This window comes from Podarcis pityusensis (assembly GCF_964106645.2).
Source record: "Podarcis pityusensis genome assembly, chromosome: 10".
Classification (NCBI taxonomy): domain Eukaryota; kingdom Metazoa; phylum Chordata; class Lepidosauria; order Squamata; family Lacertidae; genus Podarcis; species Podarcis pityusensis.
In genome coordinates, this window is record NC_138035.1 from 3,846,361 (window position 1) to 3,872,524 (window position 26,164).

At 44.4% G+C, this 26,164-nt stretch overlaps 1 protein-coding gene across 3 annotated transcripts in view; it reads right to left on the minus strand.

The window, feature by feature from the left end:
* Window positions 1–24,396, minus strand: part of LOC308486379 (uncharacterized protein) — a 43,249-nt gene extending 18,853 nt beyond the window's left edge. For 2 of the 3 annotated variants that reach the window (XM_081023192.1, XM_081023190.1), the window contains exon 1: window positions 2,856–2,991. The gene's annotated coding sequence lies outside the window, so the exon portion shown is untranslated. Of the gene's footprint in view, window positions 1–2,855; window positions 2,992–24,345 lie in introns of those variants that run through there. The other variant, XM_081023189.1, reaches the window with a different exon arrangement.
* Window positions 24,397–26,164: the final 1,768 nt, after the last annotated feature.

The window sequence follows — 26,164 nt, forward strand, 5'->3', positions numbered from 1 at the left end:
TTGCTGTGAGGAAGAGTGGACTCTGAGAGGAACATGTCCCACACTCCATACATCTAAATAGGTTCTCCCTTGTGAGAGTCCCTAGATGTTTCTTAAACATTCCTGTGAGAGTTCCTAGATGTTTTTTAAACATTCCACTATAATTAAATCACTTTCTGTAATCTTTCCATTTAAACTGCTTCTCCTCATTTCTGTTGATGGTTTGTAGGGTTTCAACTCTAAAAGTTCATCCTGTGCATGAGTCTGTTGATTTAGAACTTCCACTAGTACTGGACTTCAACCTCTGTCTAACTTCCTGACATTTATATGGTGTGTCTCTTGTGTGAGTTTGTTAATGTAAATCAAGGGTTCCACTCTGACTGAAGCTCCTTCCAGAGGCCAAAAGTTTAAATGATTTCTCCCATGTGGGTCTGCTGATGTTTTCTAAGATTTCCACTATGACTGAAGCTTTTTCCGCACTCTATGCATTTAAATGGTTTCTCATCTGTGTGAATACGTTGATGTGATCTAAGGGTTGTATTATCACGAAAGCTATTTCCGCACTCCATGCATTTAAATGGTTTTTCGTCTGTGTGAGTACGTTGATGTCTTCTAAGGTCTGCATTGAAACCGAAGCTCTTTCCACACTCAATGCATTTAAACGGTTTCTCCCCTGTGTGAATCCGTTGATGTTTTCTAAGTGTTCCATTATCACTAAAGCTCTTTCCACACTCAATACATTCAAATGGTTTCTCCCCTGTGTGAGTCCGTTGATGTGTTCTAAGGTTTCCAATATAATGAAAGCTCTTTCCACACTCCATACATTTAAATGGTTTCTCCCCTGTGTGAGTCTATTGATGCCTTCTAAGGTGTGCATTATCACAAAAGCTCTTTCCACACTCCATACATTTATATGGTTTCTCCCCTGTGTGAGTCTGTTGATGTATATTGAGGTTTCCACTCTCACTGAAGCTCTTTCCACACTCCATACATTTATATGGTTTCTCCCCTGTGTGAGTCCGTTGATGTCTTCTAAGGTCTCCATTGAAATGGAAGCTTTTTCCACACTCCATACATTCATATGGTTTTTCACCCGTGTGAGTCTGTTGGTGTCTTTTAAGGTGTCCACTTTGACTGAAGCTCTTTCCACACTCCATACATCTAAATGGTCTCTCCCCTGTGTGAGTCTGTTTGTGTAATTTAAGGTTTCCACTCCGACTGAAGCTCCTTCCACACTCCATACATTTATATGGTTTTTCATCCGTGTGAGTCTGTTGATGTATATTGAGTTGTCCACTCTGGCTAAAGCTCTTTCCACACTGCATACATTTGTATGGTTTCTCCCCTGTGTGAGTCCGTTGATGTGAACTTAAGTGTCCACTATAACTGAAGTTCTTCCCACACTCCTTGCATTTGAATCCTTTCTTGCCCTTGTTAGTCCACTGATGTATTCTAAGTTTTCCACTATCAGTGAAACTATTTCCACACTCTGTACCTTTCAATGGTTTCTCCCCTGTCAGAGGTCATTGATGTGAATTATGTGTGCTCATTTAATGAAGCATATTCCACATTTCACACTTTTTAATTTCTCTTCCTAATGAAACGAAAGGTGTCCCATCTCCTGGAGTTCTGACTGTCCTCTCCATCTCCTTCTTCAGAGTGGGAGGAAAGGAAATCCTGTTTGAGTTTCAAGGAAGAGAACAAATGGAAAGAGAACACATCAACCACCATTAGCACCTTCATTTATTTCAACATCTCCTACCTTGTCCAGCCTCCAACCCATGTTCCCAGTTTTGAGGAAATAAAGATGCAATGTCACCAAATGATAGTAATGCACCAGCAAACTTTCATAATCCTCAATCATCGTTAATGAAGCAGCATGATATTGGAATACAGCCTTTCCAAATCAATTGTTTACTCACAGAAAAGGCATCTGCTCTCTGTCCATGAAACGTACTTCGCTTTCTCTGGTTCATCGTCCCTTTGGACATTCCCCATCCTCTGCATCATAATCCTCCATCCACCTCTAGATCTTTATGAATCACCTGCAGAGTCCCAATGGTCCATTTGGACCATTATGTGAGACCCAGGTCTATGTCTTTTCCGGGGACTGTGGTCTGGGTCAGTCAGAGAACAAGTAACAAGGATTGGTGCTTGGGGTCAGCTGAATGGATGCTCAGGGAAGCTTGGAGATGGACCTCCATCTACATGCCTTACACTGCATGGAGAGAGCAGGAGAAGCAGAAGGAAAGCAGGTGGTGCATGGGAATCCCAGACAGAAACACCCACCCCCATTGCTCCTTATAATAATGATGTGCTGTCTGATCTTGTGCCTGTCTTCTGACAGAGGACTATCCTAATCTGGCACTGAAAAGCAGGATATTCAAGGCAAGGAGATAACTGTATTTAATGGTAGGTAGCCGTGTTGGTCTGACACAGCTGAAATAAAAAAGTAAAAAAAATAGTCCAGAAGCATCTTAGGGACCAACTAAGTATGTTCTAGGTATAAGCTTTTGTGTGCATGCACACTTCTTCATATAGTGAAGGGTAGTATGAGATGGTAGTAGGTGTACCCATCTGAGAAAAACCCCACCCCACCCTGCCATGATATACAAGGGTCTGGTGACATCTGTTTCAGAGTATCTGAAGAAGTGTGCATGCACATGAAAGCTTATACCTAGAACAATCTTAGTTGGTCTCTAAGGTGCTACTGGACTATTTTTTTATTTTTTATTTCAACTGTGTCAGACCAACACAGCTACCTACCTGCATCTAGATGTCATGGGGTATTAGTAGTTCCTTTGGTGGAAAATACATCATGCACCTTATAGGGTAATTTATCCACTATTGGTCCCCACCCTGCAGTCAACTCTCACCTGTGGCTTCCAGAAGCTGTCAGTATGCAACAGGGGCTGCAATCCCAGGAACGGCTTCGACCAGCTGGCAAAACCAGGTGAGGATACCTGATGGGTCTCAAATCCTTGGTGGGTTGGGGAATTCTGCTGCAGGTGAAGGCAGCCCTGGTGGATGAGAGGATGAGAACAACAGTCAATCCCACAGTCCAGAAGGCAGATTCTGCCCGTGCTGAAGAGGAAAGTGAAGGGCAGATGGGGCACGTCCACCTGGAGGCTTTTTATCTAGTCCCAGGGTTTCTCAGACATTGAATTATATATAAATTACAGTATTGAAATGCACCTTCTCCCACTTCATATTCAGCTATTACTCTACTCTGCTTGTCTGTTTCTTACTTGAGTGCTGTTTTGGTATGCTAAGTCAGGGTTTTACTGTAAGTTACATTTTTGCTATTTTTTTGGATCCTGTTATGCTTATTTGTCTTCAGTACAGTCATACCTCATGTTACGTTTGCTTCAGGTTGTGCGTTTCTGTCTTGTGTCCCGTGGCAACCCAGTTACTTCCGGGTTTTGCCGCTCATGCATGCGCAGACATGCAAAATGACATCACGTGCATTCGCAGAAGCAGTGAATCGCGACCTGCACATGCACAGACGTGGGTTGCGTTATGCTCATGTTGCAAACGGGCCTCCGGAATGGATCCCGTTTGCAACCAGAGGTACCACTGTAATAGATTTCTCAGCTGAATTTTTTTTTGCTGCCTCTGAGCATTTTTTGCTACTCTGCTAATTATACGTGGAACTTGCTCTGGAGATCGTTATGGAGGAACAAGATCTGCAACCTTAAGCCATAAACAGCCTCGGCCCTGTAGACCTGAAGGAGCGTCTCCACCCCTATCGCTCAGTCTGGATAGGGAGGTCCTCCTCCGAGGGTCTTGGTACTAAAGGGTTAAGAGGTAACAAGTCGCTCTAATCACTGAGCAGCTGGAAGTCATTAAGCATCCAGGAATGTGAGTTAGTTTGTATAAAGAGTCAGTTCACCCGTGTTTCTGTCTCTTCTTCCCCCTTTGACCTGACTCGCAGACTCAGTTTGTGGCCATGGGCGTGTTTGCTGATATGAGTCAAGTTTAAAGTTTTCTTTATGCCGGAGATAAAAGCATGTGTGCTTTATCGCCAGGGTTTTTCTTTTGTGAATAAAGTTTTTCCCTGAGTTCCAAAGTGCTTGCTCCACATGTAGCAAAAAAACATAAAAGAATTTTAAGTAATAAAAAACTGGGCCAAGAGTTTATCGCATTAGATTCGAACAAAAAGAGAGGTGTGGTAATATATGTAAAAGAGAAGCATGATCCAAAATTAATTTTTAAGGAGGATGAGGGAAGAATATTGATTGTACAAATTGGGTTTCAAGGGGGGAAATGGCTGATTGTGGGGATCTATGCACCAAATGATAAGAAAGCTGAATTTTATACAAAGTTGGATGAAATAATGTTAGAGTATTTAGATCAGAAATTGATACTACTGGGAGACTTTAATGGAGTGGTGGTACCGGATTTAGACAAATTAACAAAGAGGCGAAATACATATGAAGGTAAACTGCCGAAGGCCTTCTTTGATATGGCCAATATATTGGGACTAATTGACATCTGGAGATTAAGGAATCCAACAGTAAGACAATTTTCATTCCACTCTGAACCAAACCAAAGCTTCAGCAGAATAGATCAGATCTGGGTTTCTAAGATTCTAACACCGAGAGTAACTAGAATTGAAATCCTTCCAAGAACCCTGTCAGATCATAATCCTCTATATATGGAATTAAAAGGGAAGGACCCTTCTACACATAGATGGAGAATGAATGAGAGCTTATTTAATGACCAGAGAGTAGTGGAAACTGCAAAAGAGACAATAACAGACTATTTTAAATGGAATCTAAACAAAGAAACACCAATTGAAACAGTCTGGGACGCGAGCAAAGCGGTGATAAGGGGTTTCCTAATTCAAAAAAACAGCTTCCAGAAAAGAGGGAGAGAGAAGAAGAAAGAAGAGATCCTGTCCCAGCTCATGGGGAACGAAAAACAGCTTATAACAAAACCTAAAGATGAAATAATAAAAGGAAATATAAAAATGTTGCAGTCTCAGTTCTCCATGGTGGTGGGACAGGAGATCGAATGGAAAATAAAAGCCATGAGACAAAAAAAAATTGAGTCAGCCAACAAAGTTGGGAGATTCTTGGCGTGGCAAATAAAAGCAAGACAAAAACAGAACACAATTTGTAAAATAAAATATGGGGATAAAATGATTGAGGACCCGAAAGAAATTAGAAAAGCATTTCAGAGATTCTATAGAGATCTTTGTAGGAAAGATAAAGAAGACAATAAGAGAATAGAAAAGTATATCCATGACCATAAATTGCATCAAATCTCAGAAGAAGAAAAAAAAGTGCTTAACCAGGAGATAACAGAACAAGAGGTCATGAAGGCAATAAAAAGAATGAAAATAGGGAAGACCCCAGGACCGGACGGTATCTCAGCAAAGTATTATAAAACATTATCGCAATACCTGACACCTGTTCTAAGTGAAGTAATGAATAAAGTCTTAAGAGAAGGAAAGATGCCAAACACCTGGAAAGAAGCCTATATTACACTGATCCTGAAGAAAGAGGTGGATATATTAGATGTAAAAAATTTCAGACCAATTTCGTTATTGAATAACGACTATAAGCTGTTTGCGGATATACTAGCGAATAGACTAAAAATGGTGTTAAATAAGGTGATACACAAGGACCAAACAGGCTTTCTGCCGGGGAGGCAATTAAGGGACAACGTAAGAAACCTGATAAACATAATTGAATACCTTGAAGTCAGAAATGAGAAACAGGCAGTACTAATGTTTATAGACGCGGAAAAAGCATTTGATAATGTTTCTTGGTATTTCATGAAAGAAAACTTAAAAGTACTAGGAACTGGTGAAATTTTTTTGAGAGGTATTGACACGATTTATTCGGACCAAAAAGCAAAGTTAATAATTAATAACAACATATCAGACAACTTTGAGATAACTAAAGGTACTAGGCAGGGATGTCCTTTGTCTCCCTTGCTATTTATTACAGTCCTAGAGGTCTTGAACAAGAAGCTAAGAGAATCATCAGAAGTCAAAGGCATTAAGGTGGGACGAAAAGAATTTAAGTTAAGAGCCTTCACAGATGACCTACCGTACTTTTCTCTCTATAACACGCAGATTTTTTCTCCTAAAAAATAAGGGGAAATGTCTGTGCGTGTTATTGTGCGAATGTGTGGTCCCTGAAGCCCTCGAGCCAGCAAAAATCCAATCACACGCGTCAGGGAGAAGGGAGCTCCGTGAGAGAGGAAGCTGTTGCTTTCCTGCATTCTGCCTCAGGGTCTTACTGCCCACCCTGTTCTGTTTCGGTTCCTGTTTGCTCAAACGGAACAAAGAGCAGGCAAATCCCCTCCCCTCCAGGCAAGCAGAGGGGAAAGGAAAGAATCGTGTCCTTCCTTCTAATTCCTCTCCGTGCTCCGGTGCTGCTGGGTCCAGGGAAGCGTTTTAGGGACATTTTAGGCAGCCGGAAAACATTCAGGTGGGGGGGAGAGAGGGGGGACTGGCTTGGGTGTGTGTGTGGGGGGGGGGAACTTTTGCCTTCCTTTCCTCCCTCCCGTTAAACCCCTCTCCTGCATTCTTAGCCAGCTGCTTCTCCACACACCCCTCTTGTGCTCCTTGTCTCTTCTGTGTTTTTCCTTCTCTCCCCACTTAAAACGTGGTTACAAAGCATGGATCCACATGGATCCTCAGGATCTTTGCATTGGGTCACCCCAAATTCACCATCAGATCACATTACATGTCCATGGCTACAGCCTGCACCAAAAAAATCATGCACCCACTGTTGCCTGGGGCTGCAATGGTGCAAAAACGTCTTTACAAAGCATGGATCCACATGGATCCTCAGGATCTTTGCATTGGGTCACCCCAAATTCACCATCAGATCACATAGCATGTCCATGGCTACAGCCTGCACCAAAAAAATCACGCACCCACTGTTGCCTGGGGCCACAATGGTGCAAAAACGTGGTTACAAAGCACAGATCCACAGGGATTCTCAGGATTTTTGCTTTGGGCTACCCCAAACTCACCATCAGATCACATGTCTGTGGCCACAGCATGAGGCACAAAAATGATACACCCACTGTTTCATTCAGAATTTTTTCCCCTTGTTTTCCTCCTCTAAAAACGATGTGCGTGTTATGGTCAGGTGCGTGTTATAGAGCGAAAAATACGGGAGTCTTAACGTTGGAAGAACCAAGACAAAGTGTGAAAGAGGCAATAAAAAGAATGGAAGAGTTTGGGAAGGTATCAGGGTTTAAACTCAACAAAAACAAGACGAAAATGCTAGCAAAAAATCTGAAGAAAGAAGAGATGGAAGAATTACAAGTAGACTCAGGAATCGCGATAGCTAAAAAAATAAAATATTTAGGAATTTGGATGACAACAAAAAATATAAACCTGTACAAGGACAACTATGAGGTGGTATGGAAAGAAATTAAGAAAGATATGGATATATGGAGCAGACTAAAATTGTCATTATTAGGCAGAATCTCTGTGATAAAAATGAATATACTACCTAGACTGTTATTTTTATTTCAAGCAATACCAGTGGTAAAAGGGATAAGACAATTTAAGGATTGGCAAAAAAATTAGCGAAATTTGTCTGGCAGGGGAAAAGGCCAAGGATAAAAATGAAGATATTAGTAGATAAGAAAGAGAGAGGAGGTTTTGATTTACCAGACCTGACTTTATATTATGAAGCTTCGTGCTTGGTATGGTTAAAAGATTGGCTGACTTTAGAAAACACTGACCTATTAGATCTAGAGGGCCACGACAATAGATACGGTTGGCATTCATACCTATGGTACAACAAAGTAAAGGTACATAAAGGTTTTCTAAAACATGTGTTTGGAAATCTTTATATGAAGTATGGGATCGGAATAAAAACCACCTGGAAAGAAAGACACCGTGGTGGATATCACCAATTGAGGTGTTGACAACAAAAAAGTAAACATGGAAGAGGAAAGAGTAACATACGAGGATATTACTAGGAAAACAGATCAAGGGATAAAGCTCAAACCATATGACCAAATTGAAAAGATGTTAACAGGGTGGCTGCAATACCACCAGATTAGTGACTTATTAAAGGAAGATAAAAAGAGAAATGGGTTCGAAGATAAAAAATCAAAATTCCAAATCGAGTTAATAGATTGTAAAGATAAAATTTTATCAAGAATGTATGGTTTATTGCTAGAATGGTACACAAAAGACGAAGAAGTAAAGGAATCAATGATAAAATGGGCAATTGATATTGGGCATAACATTGAATTGGATGCGTGGAAAAGATTATGGAAGGAGGGTTTGAGATTTACAGGATGCATGGCTTTAAAGGAAAACTTGCTAAAAATGATGTATAGATGGCATTTGACGCCAGTAAAATTAGCTAAAATGTATAGGAAAAAAGAAAGAAAATGTTGGAAATGTAAAAAGGCAGATGGGGACTATTTCCATATGTGGTGGACCTGCGATAAGGTAAAAAAAATTTGGGAATCAATTTATAATGAACTCAAAAAAATATTTAGATATACTTTCCCCAAAAGACCGGAAGCGTGTCTAATAGGCTTAATAGGAACAGAAATTAAAATAGAAGATCAAAATTTGTTCATGTATGCTACAGCTGCCGCGAGGACCCTTCTGGCCCAAAGATGGAAAGTACAAGATATACCAACTATTCAGGAGTGGCAGGCAAAGTTGACAGAATATGCAGAACTTGCCAAACTATCAGGGAGGATCCGGGACCAGGGAGATCAAAGATACCAAAATAACTGGAGTAAATTTATTGAATATTTGAAGAAGAATTGTAAAGAGGTCAAAACACTAGCAGGATTGACATAATACCTCCAATGTATAATAGTACTAATATGAGAATGATGTGCATGATGGAAAGAGGATAAATATACCAGTTGTGGGGAGGGAGGGGGGTCGCGACTCGGCAGAGTCAAAGGGAATGTATGGTGCTACTACAATTTGTTGAAAAATAATATGTAAGGAAAACAATAAAAATTCACTTGGCAAAGTGCTTGCTCCAGGATTCTTCATTGAAAGGTACTGACTCTCCTGCCTTCTTCAGCCGCTGCACGAAATTCTCTGCTGAGATAAGACTTAGGGCATTGGAAGCGCACTGGACGTTTACTTAACATTGAACTAATTAAAGTTTAATGGACAGAAATGAAGTTCCAGGGAACCAGGCAGAGGGCCTCCTGCCCTATGGAATGCCCTCCCTTCAGAGGGCAAGGAAATGGGCAACTCTCGGACATTTAGAAGACAGCTATATTAGGATGTTTTTAATGTTTGATGTTTTACTGTCTTTTTTATGTACTTTAAGCTGCCCAGAGTGGCTGGGGAAACCCAACCAGATGGGCGGGGTATAAATACTGCAATCATTCTTATTATCTTGTATATTTTGTAGTTATTTTGGAATTTGTACTGCAATATCAGGTCACGAAATGTTATGGTTGGAGAAAATCACAGGGTTGCCGTAAAGAAGAAGAAGAAGAAGAGGAGGAGGAGGAGGAGTTTGGATTTGATATCCCGCTTTATCACTACCCTAAGGAGTCTCAAAGCAGCTAACATTCTCCTTTCCCTTCCTCCCCCACAACAAACACTCTGTGAGGTTAGTGGGGCTGAGAGACTTCAAAGAAGTGTGACTGACCCAAGGTCACCCAGCAACTGCATGTGGAGGAGCAGGGAAGCGAACCTGTTCCCCAGATTACGAGTCTATGGCTCTTAACCACTACACCACACTGGCTCCCAGTGTAAAGTATAATCCCATCCACAAACTTTCATTCACATACAGTTTGGGAAGGTTGCACAGCTCACCCGTGCTAATACTGTCAGTCTTTGGCAAGTGCGAGGAAGCTGCAGGCCCTCCGCTCCCCCCCCCCCAAGTTCCTTTAAGAGCCCCACGTTGCACGGGGCAGGCTCACCTGCAGCGAAACAAAATGCAGCTACCCTGGCAGAGTGGAGCCAGGCTGGGGGGACCCCAGAAATGTGTCCCTAGAAGAAATGAAAGTCCTAGGCTCTGTGGTTTAACCCACAGTGCCACCCGCGTCCATAAGAATGGATAAATATGAGGAAATCTGGAAGGATTACTTAAGAGATAAGGCAGAAAGTAGTGTGAAGTAGGGGGAGGAGAGGTCCAGAAATATTGTTTAAAAGGTGCAGTTATACGTATATCAGTACTCAAATCTGAATTGCTAAAGTGCGTTATTAGTGTTATTGTGGTTTTTATGTGTTTTTTGTGGTTGATGTTTGTGTTGAAAAAATGATTTTAAAAAAAGGTTGTCGTAAACTAGAATCCCACCCACAAACTCTCATTCACACACAGTCTGTAAATTGAGGGGAGGGTCACACACCTCACCTGTGCTAATACTGGCAGTCTTGGGCCTGTATACCCTGGGTCTTGAGCCTCCAGCCACAGGCACTGTCTATCATGAAAATGGGTCTTTTGACTGGGAAAATTCATGCAGTTGCTGTCATTGGATGCTGAAGGATTGTATCTCAGCTTGTCAGTCACTCTGACATTGCCTACAAAGAATAAGAGGAACAGAAATGCTTTTGACTTCTATATCAAGCCTGAGAGCCATTCCATGGACTCTGCACCCCTGTTTCTGATGACAGGTGTACATTATTCTCATCCTCAATCAACGAGGCAGTGGAAAAGACAATAAAGATGGAAGCCTGAGAGAGAGGAAAAGGTTTCTGGCTGCTTCCCGGGTGGGATTGCGGAAACAAAGAGCCGCTTCTGAGAAGGCCTCCCCCCTTCCTCTTTCCTCTCCTCTCCAGGGTGAACAATGGTTGGACTGGGCAGATTCGCTGTGTCTGGGCAGGGCAGGAGTCTACGGGGTGGGAAGAGGATGGAGCTTGCAGGAAGGAAGGGGTGGTGGGGACAGGACCCCCACCCCACTTTCCAGGGATCCCTCTCTGGTTGCCTTGAAGGGGGGGTCGATTCCTGGGTGGGAGGGAGAAGCCAAGGCGGCCCCTCCGGAGATTCCCCGTGGGCGCACGATGGAGACGTCTCCCTACAGACTGGTCTCCTCCTCCCCCTCCCCCTGCCAATGCTGTGCTTCCTTGCCCCGGGGATGCTGCCCTCCCTCCTCCCCCCGGCTCCCCCCACCCGTGGCCCCCTCCCTCTCTCCCGGAGTCTCCCCTGCGCCAGATGCCCCCTTGGCGCGGCTCACCCCTCGCCATGCGCGACCCATCTCTCCATCCAGAGGGGCCCCGCAAGATGAGATGGGGAGGGACGTGGGTCTCTATCTAGGCGTCTCTCGCGCCTGTTAACCCTTTCATGGTCTGCCTCTCTCGGCGCGGAGAGCACAGGGCCCCAGGGATGCCTGCGCAGGGGAAACGGGGCCAGGGAGTCCTCGTGGGACCCCGTGGGTGGGCGCCCCATGTCCACCCCTGCCAAGGAAAGCCCCCTTCGCAGCACGCGTGAAGGGATCCAGGCCCTGCCGGTGGGGCCCACGGAAGGCGCTTTGGGGAGCTGGCGCGGGGTCCCTCTCTGGGTCCTTCTCTCCCCTCTCCCCCCGCGACCCCTTCACCTCTTTGTCCTCGCTCCCGATTCTCATTTCCTTTCCTGCAACATCGATGTTTTGTTGTGGGGGGGGTCCCCTGCCGCTCCTCCTCCCCTTTCCGAAAGGGCGCGCCCCTAGAACTACGGCGCTGAGAGGCAATCCACCGTAAAAGAGCCACTTCCGGGAGAAGCAGGCAGATTGGGAGGGGGGCTCATCCCCCCTTATTCCCGGAAGAGTTTACATTGCAAAATCCTTCCCTCGCCCATCTCACGCCATGCGCCGTGCGCCCGTGCTTTAGGTATTGCCGCTCTTCAGACCAGACCGGGGAAGGGCAGTTCTACGACTCCCCCAAAACTGTTGACACAGGCACCTTCCATGCACAACAGCAGAGAGGTTCAGAGAAGCAGCCTATACAATTGTAGCAAGAAGCGGATACCATGAATCGTACTTTGTCCTCCGAGTATCCAATATAGAAAACTGTAGAAATGTCCGATAATCGCCAAAATTCAACGGTTTGACGGATGTCCTTGGTCCCCACGACTAATGACTCCTCTGGAAGAGGGGGATCCAGGGCTCCCCCTGACTCCATAATCCCTTAGGAGGCAGGAGGCGATCAAGGGCAGCACATGCCACAGGCAGAAATCCATCGGGATGGCAGATTGAATCCTGATGCATTCAGAGGAGATGCGGAGGAAAACCCTGCAGCTAAGGGATATGTAAATACTGTTACGGCTAAAATCTGGGTGCGGGGTTACTCTGCCACCCAGCTCGTCGGACTAGGTAAGTCCGCGGGTCCCTGCGGAAGAAAATGAACTCAGCCGGGCACAGGAGCAAACTGCAGAAGATCCAAGTTTATTGCGCAACAGGTTCAAGGCGAGATTGAACAGCAAGAAAGGGGTGACATGAACTTTTGAAACTCCCTCCATGTCCCAGAATACAGTGCAAAATACATCCCAGTTACATCATGAATACATTAAGGAAAGGTTGGGTTACACAGATTACATCATGAATACATTAAGGAGAGGTTGGGTTACACCGGATTAACATATGGAGGAGGGAGGGGGGAATATGCAGAGCTGGAGATATGCGTAGATAAGCGCTTCCTGAGTGCCGGTGATGGGAAGACAATGGCCCATGTATGCATAGTCTGCCACCTGGCATTGCCCAAGGAAAGGCTTGGCAGAGTGATTTGACAGGATTAGGGTCTTGCTTGAGGGATTATGGAGGACAGGGGAGGTGTGTGGAGTCCTAGAGAAATTGAGCAAATTGGCACGTTGATTTTCTATGGATTTTATAGATTTAGTCCCTTTTGACATTGACAATTGGGAATAAATGGATATATTGTAGCAAAGAAGAAGGTGAAGAAGACATGCCCCCCCCACCCTTCCGTATCAGTCCCCCATTCGGAGATAGATTTGCATTAAAGTTCTGTAAGAACTTGCAAATCTTTTCTCCGCACCCCTAAATCTCGGTGAAGGTAGGGGTGCCCTGTGAGTGGGAATAGGATGTAATGGAAAAGGAGGTGGGTTGAGCAGGGCAGCAAAGGAGGGAGCAACACAGACCAATACAATGTACGCGCGTGTTATATAGATGTGCGCTAAATAATAACTTGGTATCTACCGTACCAGATGTGTGGGTTTATGCAAACCTGAAAGGGACTTGCAAACCATGCCTCTTAAGGTCATTTGCAAGTATAGTAGTGCAGATAGCTGGATATAAAAGAACACCTGTTGTATTTTGTTCAGTAGTGGTCTATGCTTTACATTTAGCAGGAAGGTCCACTACTGACTGAAAAAAAAATGCAGGTTTTTGTTGTTGTTGTTTTTTAGCTCCACCGTTTTTGTGTTCTCAGGTGCGAAGCTAGCTCTTCTGTGGTCTCACACCGGCATAGTGCTACAGCAACACATCCTGTTGAATCCCCTCGGGGCTTTCATTTAACCATGTCGCCTGGCACTCACCATAGCTGGCACAGGTTTGGGCATCTCATGAGAGAGATGTCTTTGCCTTGGCCTTTCTATGGGATTTTATTATAGGCTGTGGTCTTGCACTCATGGGAAGTTGCTCACTTGCACTTAAAGGACCAAAAAGCTAATTGCAGCCTGGATACACTTGCCCAATTCAAACTGAGTCCAATTTGAATTTATCTTGCCCCATGGTTCTCAACTCTTCAAACCAATCTGTTAAAAGAAAACCATTCTTAAAAGGGCACTTGTCCAAATAAGTCAATTTAACTCTATAAGGGATCATTCCTGCTAAACCAAAGCATATACACCTTCCTGAAGCTTCTCCTTGGTAAAGTGAGTTTTAGCACATTTTAAAATGGGTAGGAAAGTTGGCAGAGTGCCAGGTGAAACAACTAAATGTGGTTATAAATTCATCTAATTCTAAACATTGGACTACATAATAGCCTGATCTGTTAAAAGGCATAAAATGTATGAGGATCCTCCACTGGGGTGTAAGGAATAAGACATTATCCTCCACTGGGGTGTAAGGAATAAGACATTAAACATAAAAACAATTACACACAAAAATAGCCACGAAATAGCCCCCCCCCCCCCAATTTGTGGAAATAACACACTATTGGACACATTTTAACATTCCTACGTAATAACACATAATACAAAACAAACTAATTAAGTATCAGTTGCATATCTTGAGACAATTGTGATATTTTTACGCATGTATCTTCTCAATGCCGGAGCACAGTCTTGAGGTTCAAAAGAAAGAAAATGTCCTTGCAATTCAACTCCTCCCCCCCTTTGTCAGCCCCACTCCCTGGGCAGTCTATATCCTTTGAAAGAGATAGCTGTGGCCACTTTGAAAACTTTGGTGTCTGTTGTTGTTGCAGGTCTTGTGGTGGTGAAGCTTTTCATTGGATCTGTAGTAACACCTTTGTAGAAGTGATATCCTGTAAGGGGCAGGGTGGGCTTAAAGACAGAGTTAAAAAAAAAGGAAAGGGGTGAAAGGCAAAAGAATGTCCTTCAGTTTCCGTGGGAAGCTGCAAATAATAAAAATCTTAGCGGATTAAGCATTTTATTCATTTCAATATTATTATCACATTTCCATATAATTACTGTTATTATCTGCTAAGTTCGTTTGCTTTCCTTCACTTTGGTTTTCCTTCTCCCTCCCATATTATTAAATAAAAAAAAATTATTCCATATGTAGAGAAAGAGAACTGTAAGAAAAATACAAGGTTAAAATAATAATAACACACACACACACATTACCTATGAGGAACCAAAATAAATAAATGCTAAGACACACAATTTTAAGAAATCTGAAGTAACAATGAAAATAAAAGAGTGTTTCTTGATGTGACAACATCGGCTAGAATGTTAATAGCAAAATACTGGGAAATGACTTAATACCAAGAAAAAATGCATGGCAATTTAAAGTTGTACAAGTACCTTGAACTAGCCAAAATGACAGAATTAATAAGAAATGATCAGGCAAAAGGTAAACAAATTCCATTCCACAAACTATGTTTGGTTGTGCTTTGATTAATTTCATAGACATCATGGAAAGACGGATTAAATAGATGAAAACAAATTATTTGTAACTTTAAAAGTGTCAAAGCCACAAAGAGATGGAAGTCACTAATATAGCAGGGATTCAGACTTGTTTCACAGAACAGAAAGAAAGTTGCTGTGGGAGAAAAAGGGACAAAAACTTTTTTATCGGGGTTCACATATCCTGTTAAAAGGGAAAATTATTTCATGTGAGAAGTCTGTCAGGAAATGCTGTTCCTAAAATGCACACAAAGCCTATTATAAAAGTTAAATCTCAATGGGGGGGAGGAGAACTAGTCATGAGTGGAGCTCACAGTGGGAGTGCTTTGATATTTACCTGTGAAAAGAATTTGGCATGTTAAGATTTGAAACTTGGCAACCTCTTGACTTTTGATGGTCCAGTACTTAACTTTTTTTGTCTTACGTAGCCCCTGGAGCAAAAGACACATTAAGGGTGATTTCCCTCAATGGTTCTAAGTTTTTTTACATAAGGAAATTTGGATAAGTTTCTTGAAACCTCCTCTCCCCCCTTACAGTTCCCCCCTTCTTCCTCTCTCTCTCTCTCTCTCTCTCTCTCTTTTTAAGCTGATCTAGCCTCTGTGCATGTGCAGAGTTCATGTCTCAGCAAACCTTTTATACTATTGAAAATGTTGAATCTTTTGGCTAAATTACCATTTGAATAAGGGAAGGGAAGGGTAAGGAGTAGTTTTTTTAAAAAAAATAGGGTTAGATTTTATTTATTTATTTTTTTAACAAAAAAGAGAAACTGAGTAATTCAAGTATTCAATCAAGTTAGCAATTGTAGCCTAAGCAAAAGGGACTGCTTCCTTTATGTACAGGAAAGGGCTAATATCCCTCTGGCTATTCGCGGAACAATGCCATGCCCTTATATATGGGGAAAATGGCCAGAGAGTCAGAATTCATAGGATTATTATTATTATTTTCTCAGTCATTTCAGCCTTACCATTTGCAGACATAATTTTTTTTCCTGCCCTTTATTTACAGGATTGGTCAAGGCTGATTCTGCTTGATTATGAATTTGTATGTGCTTAAACTTTGAGTAGACTTTTAAGTCTGATTTTTGTTAATAATAGACAAAATGATAAACACTGTAATCACTCAAATGCTTGATATTACCAGTTGTGCTTCAAAACATCACGGCTTCACCTCTCACCTTTTAAAACTAAAGAGCAAAGCTAGGCTGAATTTAAACTCCATCCCCACACCAGAATTTAAGAATTACCCTCCAATGCTTGCAGACACATGTCCTTCCACACAGCCACAAATTGGGAGAGTTGAATGGGACCCTGGGGTCATCTAGTCCAACCCTCCAAAAGATAGGGTTCACAGCAAGATTTCACAGCAAGATTTGTACTACCAAAGAGACACACACATACTTATGTACACAGGCACTACTGGGGAAGAGAGCACAATCAATGCTCCTATCATGTACTAAGGAAGAGGAAAATAAAAGTACCCAGCTTTATACAGAACCCTCTAAAGGAAGAACAGTTTTCCTAAGATAAGATAGGAAGAGAATCTGGGAGAGAATATTTTATAAGCATAGGGTTATTTCAGTTGATATACCCACTCAAATAATAAAACCAGTCCTGGATTTGATTTAAACGGGATACAAAAGTTAATAATGTCTCTGAACTTGCATAGGAATAGTAAACCTAATTTAGATTATGGTGTGTTTTTTGTGGTTGTTTTTTTTAACTACACATAGGAAAGTGAGATGCAGGGTACCTTAGGAAAGAATGTGCCCCCCTCCCTTGTTGAAGGAAGCTTACTCGGGAGTAAATTCATTTGGCACGGAAGTAAGAAAAAGGGAGGGGGGGACCTGAGAGAGACTGAAACAAGTGGGGAAGGCATTTTCCAATAAGAAGCCAGGAAACCCTGGCTGATCTTAGAGACTGATATCAGGACTGGACTCTATAGATAGACAATTGTTGTCTATCGAAGCTTCTACCTTTTATTAACAAGTTTCTTAGAAGGAACACCTATTTTCATAGGCATGTGCTTCATGAAATACATACACTGCATTTTAGCTTGAGAGAGCAGTTGGCTCAACTAGGCTTTTGCAGCAGAAACATTAGTTTCTTCACAGCATATTTCAAAATACTGGAAAAAAGACTGGAACACGGATGTAGAATCACAAACTCAAAGGTTGCAACATAACATTATCTACCATCAACTTAAAATCATACTCCTCACTTAAGCTACTTGGAGAAAGACTCTTCGGAGCCTCTCTCAAATAACAAACATTTGCACCCTTCATTCTCATTTTGTTTTGTTTTTTCTGTTTTTAAGATTGATAAGGTCCAGCATGGCTTCCCTAGATTTAAATTTTGAAGCAAGCTTGCAGTTTAAACTATGCGCACTTAAGAAAGGCAGTCTGTCAGAGACAGAAGGAACAGACAACACACATAACAGACAACATGTAAACATACATATTTTCATATATGTATTAACAGACAACACACATAACAGACAACATGTAAACATATATATTCTCATGCTTTAGTTGGTTATTGCAAGGAGTTGGGCCGCTCCCTTTGGCTTCATTAAGTGAAATTAGTAGGAAGGTCCCACATAGTTTTAAGAGCCTCCTTGCCTCTTCAAACACAACCAGTTAACCAAACTGGCAGGGCTCACAATGCTTAGTTGACTGGGTACCCCTTTATATATGCATGCATTGTTGCTTTTTCCCCTCTTTTTTGGGGGGGATAGAGAAGGGAGAAAGAGAGGGGTTGATTTGGATTTGGGTAACTTGTACAGGGGGCTATTTAGGGTTTGTTCCTTTTCCTTGTTGCTTGGCAACTTCCTAACAATTTAACGAGCTTCACCCACTCGGTTCCTTTTTCTATTCCTTTCCTATTTCCTATTTAATAACCTGGGGTCCTTTTCCACTCTGCCGATCCCGCCCAATTCCTCCTGGGCTATCCCTCCTGGCAACCTCCTACCTATCGTCACAATCTCAGGAAAAGGGGCCCTACTGGACGCCCGTGCCGTGCGGTGCCAGATCGGGTGATCCCTGGATAGAGTTTTGAACCGAAAATCCCCCTTGCTTTTGGAAGCGGGCTCACGCACGATACACGTGTTACGTGGCACCGACCAGTGCGGCTGGGATTGAGACAGAAAGCAAGACCGCTTCCCGCCCCCTTGCCGGGCGCTAAAGAAGTTCGGAAAGAGAGCTCCAACCCCTTGCTTTCAACTGGGATGTCCGTTGCGGAGAGTCGGCTGTCTTTCAAGTCGGCTCTCTCCGTCTTACTTTCGGGCTCCCAATTGGTGCGGCTGGCTGGAGGGTGTTAGAGAAAGAGATAGAGCTCAGAACCCCCCTTTCGGGTCGAGCAGCGGTCCACGGTCTCTCTCACTAACCAGACCAAGAGAAAGGTAAGAAGGATCGATAGAGAGGAGGGCAGAGAATTCAGTTGCCAGGAGATTTCCACCCCCTTCCCACCAGTGCACTGGATTTTTCCTTATACTCACGCGTCTTCTATGATGATCCCAGGATCGATGAATAAGCCGGCTGGATCCCTCTTTGCTCCCTGGCTGAACTCCTGGGGCTTTCGATTACTGCCCGGAAGATGGCCGGGGGTCCAAAGGATCTTCCCAGGCAAAATGGCCCGGTGCCGGCTGAAGATTTCGGGGGCCCCGGTCAGCAACGCGGGAGAACCACATGCCCCATGTTGGGGCGCCAACTGTTACGGCTAAAATCTGGGTGCAGGGTTACTCTGCCACCCAGCTCGTCAGACTAGGTAAGTCCGCGGGTCCCTGCGGAAGAAAATGAACTCAGCCGGGCACAGGAGCAAACTGCAGAAGATCCAAGTTTATTGCGCAACAGGTTCAAGGCGAGATTGAACAGCAAGAAAGGGGTGACATGAACTTTTGAAACTCCCTCCATGTCCCAGAATACAGTGCAAAATACATCCCAGTTACATCATGAATACATTAAGGAGAGGTTGGGTTACACCGGATTAACATATGGAGGAGGGAGGGGGGAATATGCAGAGCTGGAGATATGCGTAGATAAGCGCTTCCTGAGTGCCGGTGATGGGAAGACAATGGCCCATGTATGCATAGTCTGCCACCTGGCATTGCCCAAGGAAAGGCTTGGCAGAGTGATTTGACAGGATTAGGGTCTTGCTTGAGGGATTATGGAGGACAGGGGAGGTGTGTGGAGTCCTAGAGAAATTGAGCAAATTGGCACGTTGATTTTCTATGGATTTTATAGATTTAGTCCCTTTTGACATTGACAATTGGGAATAAATGGATATATTGTAGCAAAGAAGAAGGTGAAGAAGACATGCCCCCCCACCCTTCCGTATCAATACTATTATGGTTCTTAGGGGAAGAGGGTAGTTAAAAGGTGTGGGAAACTGGGGTTGTTGGCAGGGGTGGGTGACGGGTCCATGTTTCTGAATGCCAAAGACTCCTACTTTGTGACAAATCTGTGATGCATCAAATATGCTGTTGAAAAAAGTATTGTGGGAAATGGGGAGAGGTCTTAAAAATCCATGCAACCATCTTCTCGGGGTTCCTACTCTTGGTGTGTTTGAACCTTGTTGCAGCAAATAAAGATCAGGTCAACTGACCACTGTTTGCTTCTTTAACTTGGCTGGAGACTCCTTCTTTTGCTGACCGGAGGGACCCCCAGGAAGTGGCACCCTGACGAGCTGGGCAGCGGAGTAAATCCGCACCCCGCGATATTTTCCTTCTCAACTCTTTCCCACCTGAGCCTCACCCCCTTACCTAAAAGCCCAACACAACACAATGTGACAAGATTGTGACTCCTGCCCTCAGCAAACAAAATAGGACCCCCTCCCCTCCCCCCCCAGAGCAAAGTAACCCCGGGATGCTGAGGTCCCCCAGTCCTTGAAATGAAAAAGGGAGGGGCTCGGGACACCTTCCGGGAGCAGGCGGGGAGGGGGCTGCCCAGGCTCCAGAAGCTCCTTCTCGCTGGTTCCTCCCCATCGCCCTCCTGCTGCCTGCCTCCCCTCCGCTTCTACTGGTCCTTCGCAAGTGTGGGGAAGCTCTAGTCCCTCCGCCCCCCCTCAAATTCCTTCTAAGAGCCCCACGTTGCACAGGGCAGGCTCACCTGCAGCGAAACAAAACGCAGCTGCCCTGGCAGAGTGGAGCCAGGCTGGGGGGCACCGTGGGGACCCCAGAAATGTGTCCCTGGAAGAAATGCGCCTCCCCCCTTCTCTGGTGCTCAAGTGTTGCCAGTGGGCTTCCCAGAAGAGGCCCCTGCTTGGCTCCTGGGAGGACAGGGGCCACTTGGGCCTGATCCTGCAGGGCTCACCTGATGTTCTGATGCAAGTGAACCCTCCTTTGTCCTTCACCTTGAAGGATTTCCCAAATCTGGGTCTCCAGCTGTTTTTGGACTACAGCTCCCATCACCCTGAGCTAGCAAGACCAGTGGTCAGGGATGATGGCTATTGCCATCAGGCTCTCCAGGTGGCTCTGGCAAGTGAGCCCAGCTGCGTGTGACCAGAGTGGGAGAATTTCTTCCTGGATTCCAGAAGTGGAAATCACCTTTGAATATAGGGGTCAGTGACTCTATTTCTCCAACCGGAGTGAGTGTGGGGCTTCCTCACCCACTTCCATTTGGCTCCATCATTGCCAAATGGTGATCCTGCTGAAGGCAGTAAATTGTTCAGAGTTGCTCAAAGAAAGAGGGATTGCAAGGAGCTCCAAAAAGATCTCTCCAAACTGGGTGATTGGACTGAAAATACAGTTCATTGTCAACTTGTCAACTTGTTCATAAATGAACTAGAGTTAGGAATGTGCAGGGAGGGGACAAAGTTTGCTGGTGGCAGTAAACTGTCCAGGGTTGTTCAAACAAAGAGGGATTGTAAGGAGCTCCAAACAGATCTCTCCAAACAGGGTGAATGGGCAGTAAATACAGTTCATTGTCAACAAGATTAAAGTGATGCATGTTGGGGGGCAGGGAAACACCCTCTTAATATCATGTGCAGGATCATGGGGTCTGAACCGGGTTTCTCTGTGTGTTCTAGGAGACCAGGGGAGAGGGGAGCTGGTCGCAGCAGGAGGGGGAGTCTCCCTGGATGCTTCAGCTGATGGCCTCCTCTGGGTCTCCTGGCCCCCTCCTCTCCTCCCTCTGAGCCTGAACTGCTCTCTGCCCCAGCCTCTTTCTGCTCAGCAAACCCTGTTTCCTCCTAAGCTTGCAACACCTCCCCTCCCGTTCTGCTCCTTTTTCTCCCTCTTTCTGCTCATCGCTATCCCACCACCAGCCCCCAGGATCTGAGCCTTCTTCGCATAGGCGTCCCCCATCTGGTGCCTCCCCCCCCATCCAGCCAGTCCATGACAGCAAAAGCAACCATAGCAGTAAAATCAGTATGATAGTAATATGCACTCTGGTCCTCTGGTAGCAAAACTCCCTAGTAGCATGACTGAATAATAACTTCTGGGACTATGGAAAAGTACTATCTTCTCCAAACCCCAGAATAAGCAGGAGCTCTAGGGTTGCCCCATGGGGTTCATGAGTGAAGATGGGCCCGTCAGGAGACTTCCGTGGTACCTGCAGCCCCACCTTCCCTTTCTTGAAACTAGGCTGGGGGGGGGGGAAACCTCCCATTAAACTTTAAGTTTTCTTCAGAACATGGAGAGGGCAGGGATGAAGTTCTGTTGAAGAAGATGTGTGTAGAGATCGTGTGGTGGTGTGGGTGACAGAGTTTAGTGTAAAAACTAGTCTGACATACAAATGCCCATCTTGCATGCTTGAGTAGAGCAACTCCAGGGCATGAGCTAAGTAGCAGCAGGGTAGGGGCCATGTGTAGAGCAAGTCCCACACTGATGTCAAAAACACACACAGAAACAGCAGGACTTCTTCAGTAATAGTTTACTGAGCTTTCAAAGCCTACAGTTCTCACAGGTTACCCAGTGAGACACAAAACTTAGCTCCTGAGAGCAAATCCAGTTCCAGCAGTAAAATCATACAGCACACAGGATGTCTAAGTCAGGCACACACACCGGCAAAAGGGAGCAAGCGAGGAAAGAGGCTGGAATGACACAGGGCAATGGATGTGTGTCTTTAGCTTCCCGTTGTTTTGGAGGGAGGTCAGCAACTCGGCATCTGCAGGGTCTTCACGAAGAAAAGCTTTCTGCCGCTGCTTCCAGGCACATCCCAGAAACACACACTGTGATTCACAGTGTATTGCCATATCAGTTGTTCTTCAAAGGTTATCGAGATGTGGTCTAGAAACCGGTATTGGACCAGATATCAATATATCGCCCAGCTCTAATCCTGACTCACCACCAGCAAACCAGATTCATCCTCTCTATCAAAAGGTACTTTACCTCTTAGATTATACTCACATTGTTTGACATTGCCTTCAATATTTCATTGCTGTTCAGTTTTACATATAAACACAAGAACTTCAAATACACGTCGTGGGTTTAAGACTGATTTCCTGATGAGTTCATTGCTGTGAAGAAAAGAGTGGACACTGAAAGGAAAACGTCCCGTTCTCTATACATCTAAATGGGTTCTTCCTTGTGAGAGTCCCTGGATGTTCCTTAAACACTTCATATAGCACTTTTTGCAATCTTTTCATTTAAACTGCTTCACCTCATTGAGTTTGTTGATGGTTTGTAGGGTTTCAACTCCTAAAGTTCTTCCTCTTCATGAGTCTGTTGATGTAGGACTTCCACTAGGACTGAACCTGTATCGCCTTTCCTGATATTTATATGGTATGTGTATTGGGTGAGTTTGTTCAAATAAATCAAGGGTTCCACTCTGACTGCAGCTCCTTCCACAGTCCATACACTTAAACAGTTTGTCCCCTGTGTGTCTGCTGATGTTTTCTAAGATTTCGATTCTGACTGAAGCTCTTTCCACACTCCATGCATTTAAATGGTTTCTCCCCTGTGTGAATCCGCTGGTGTACTTTAAGGTCTCCATTCCGACTGAAGCACTTTCCGCACTCCAGGCATTCAAATGGTTTCTCCCCTGTGTGAGTCCGTTGGTGTATATTGAGGTTTCCAATCTTACTGAAGCTCTTTCCACACTCCATACATTTATATGGTTTCTCCCCTGTGTGAATCCGCTGGTGTACTTTAAGGTCTCCATTCTGACTGAAGCACTTTCCGCACTCCAGGCATTCAAATGGTTTCTCCCCTGTGTGAGTCCGTTGATGATTATTGAGCTGTCCACTCTGACTGAAGCTGTTTCCACACTCCATACATTTATATAGTTTCTCCCCTGTGTGAATCCGCTGGTGTAATTTAAGGTCTCCATTCTGACTGAAGCACTTTCCGCACTCCAGGCATTCAAATGGTTTCTCCCCTGTGTGAGTCAGTTGATTTCTTCTAAGGTTTGCATTGAAACTGAAGCTCTTTCCGCACTCCATACACTTAAATGGTTTCTCCCCGGTGTGAGTCTGTTGATGATTATTGAGCTGTCCACTCTGACTGAAGCTCTTCCCACACTCCATACATTTATATGGTTTCTCCCCTGTGTGGGTCCGTTGATGTCTTCTAAGGTTTCCATTGAAACTGAAGCTCTTCCCACACTCCATACATTCATATGGTTTCTCCTCTGTGTGCGTCCATTGATGTATATTGAGGTTTCCACTGTGACTGAAGCTCTTCCCACACTCCTTGCATTGGAATCCTTTCTTGCCCATGTGAGTCCGCTGATGTGTTCTAAGTTTTCGACTATCAGTGAAACTTTTCCCACGCTCCATACATCCATATGGTTTCTCCCCTGCTGAAGGTCGTTGATGTGAACTATGTGTGCTCATTTAATGAAGCATATTCTGCATTTCACACATTTAAATGTCTATTCCTAATGAAACTAAAGGTGCCCCATCCACTGGAGTTCTGAGTGTCTACTCCATCTCCTTCTTCAGAGTGGGAGGAAAGGGAATCCTGTTTGGGTTTCAAGGAAGAGAACAAAGGGAAAGAGAACAGATCAGCCGCTATTAGCACCTTCTCCTATGTCAACGTCTCCTACATTCTCCCACCTTCTACCCATGTTCCCAATTTTTAGGAAGTGAAGTTGCAATGTCATCAAATGATAGTAATTCATGAGCAACTTTCAAATTCCTCAATCAATGTTAATAAAGCAACATGATTTTTTAAAGAATGATGTGCTGTCTGATCTTGTGCCCATCTTCTGATGCAAGACTATCCTAAAAGGACACTGAAAAACAGGATATTCAAGGCAAATAGATAAACTGTACTTAGTGGAATATGTAGTACCTTGAAAATGTAGTATTGATTCACTAATGCCCTGAAGGTGTGTTATTTCTGGGGACATGAATTTATTCCTCTTCTGTCTTAAATATCATACGATGTCATGGGGTGTTAGGAGAACATTAGTTCCTTTGATGGGGCACATGTTGCGCACCTTCTGGGGTAATCTACCCACCATTGGTCCCCACCCTGCACTCAGCTCTCACCTGTTTCTTCCAGAAGCTGTCAGCATGCAACAGGGGCCACAATCCCAGGAACGGCTTCAACCGGCCAGCTAAACCAGGTGAGGATACCTGATGGGTCTCAAATCCTTGGTGTATTAGGGAATTCTGTTGCAGGTGAAGAAAGGACCTGGTGGATGGAGAGGATGAGAACAACAGTGAATCCCACAGTCAAGGAGGCAGATTCTGCCCATTCTGCAGAGGAAAGTGAGTGCAGATGGGGCTCGTCAACCAGGGAAGGGAGCCCAACGGGAAGGAAATCTCTGGTCGTAATACTTTGGTTCACTCCTTCACTTCCTCTTGAGTTATCTTCAGGAGAAGAAAATGCTATGGAGGAAAACCTACAGAAATCCAGAGTGGAGTCTCTAAGAGGGTTGGATGGTGTCCTGCACACCTCCTTCCAGCCACTCCTGCAGCCAAGTTGGTGCCTAACGTACTGCTCTGCTTTTTTTGGGACCATATAAGCCAGGCTGAGAAGGGGGTCTTGTTGTCTAGGCAGCCCAGGACCCCCAAACACACTGTCCACACTTGCTGTACTGCTAACACAGCAGTTTCGGGGGCAGCGATGAACTCAGACCTGTGTATCAAAATCTCTCCAATGTGGAATATGTAAAACAGAAGTGCTCTTTATATCATACATCAATTAAAAACTAATTGGGGGTGCAGGACCAGGAAAGCTTCTGCCACCATTATCCTTCCAGTCGGGATTCAGGCCTCATGATGGAACTCAAACTGCCCGGGTTGCTGTGACTGATGATCTCCGATGGTCTAGAGGCTTAGAGGAAAAGCTGTTTCCTCATTCTGCTGGATCTCTCAGCGGCTTTGGAGACCTTTGACCATGGTATCCTTCTGGGCCCTGCTATGCAGCGGTTCCCCTTCTTCCTCCTGGGCCATGTCCAGAACGTGGTGTTGGGGGATGAAGGTTCAGACCCCTGGGTGCTCTCTTGTAGGAGCAACAGGGTTGCCATAAACGATAATCCCACCCACAAACTCTCATTCACACACAGTCTGAAAATTTTTTGGGGGGGGAGGTCGCAAACCTCGCCTGTGCTAATGTTGGCAGTTTTTGGCCTGTATAGGCACACCCTGTTTGTAGAGCCTCCAGCCACAGGGACTGTATATCATGAAAATGGGTCCTTTGACTGGGAAGAATCTCAGCTTTTCAGTCACTTTGACACTGCCTTCAAAGAATAAGAGGATCAGAAATGCTTTTGTGGTGCAACTTCTGTATCAAGCCTGAGAGCCATTCCATGGACTCTGAACCCCTGTTTCTGATGACAGATGTACATTATCCTCAGCCTCAATGAACCAGCCAGTGGAAAAGACACTTAAAGATGGAAGCCTGAGAGAGAGGAACAGGTTTCTGTCTGCTTCTTGGGTGGGATTGAGGAAACAAAGAGTCGCTTCCAAGAAGCCGCCCCCCCCCCTTTCTCTCGGGATTTTCTGTCCTCTCCAGGGGGACCAATTATTTTAATTTTGATTTTGAATTGATATTAGAATGAATTGATATTAGAATGCATTTTAATTAATTGATTGTGATATTATGTAAACTGTGTTACTTTTATTGTTGTTAGCCGCTCTGAGCCTGGCTTCGGCTGGAGAGGGTGGGATATAAATACGGTAATAATTATTATTGTTGGTATTGTTATTATCTGGACAGGGCAGGGGCTTATGGGGTGGGAATTGGGTGGAGCTTGCAGGAAGGAAGGTGTGTCTTGTTAATGGGGAAATCTGAGGGCTCCCCTGGACAAA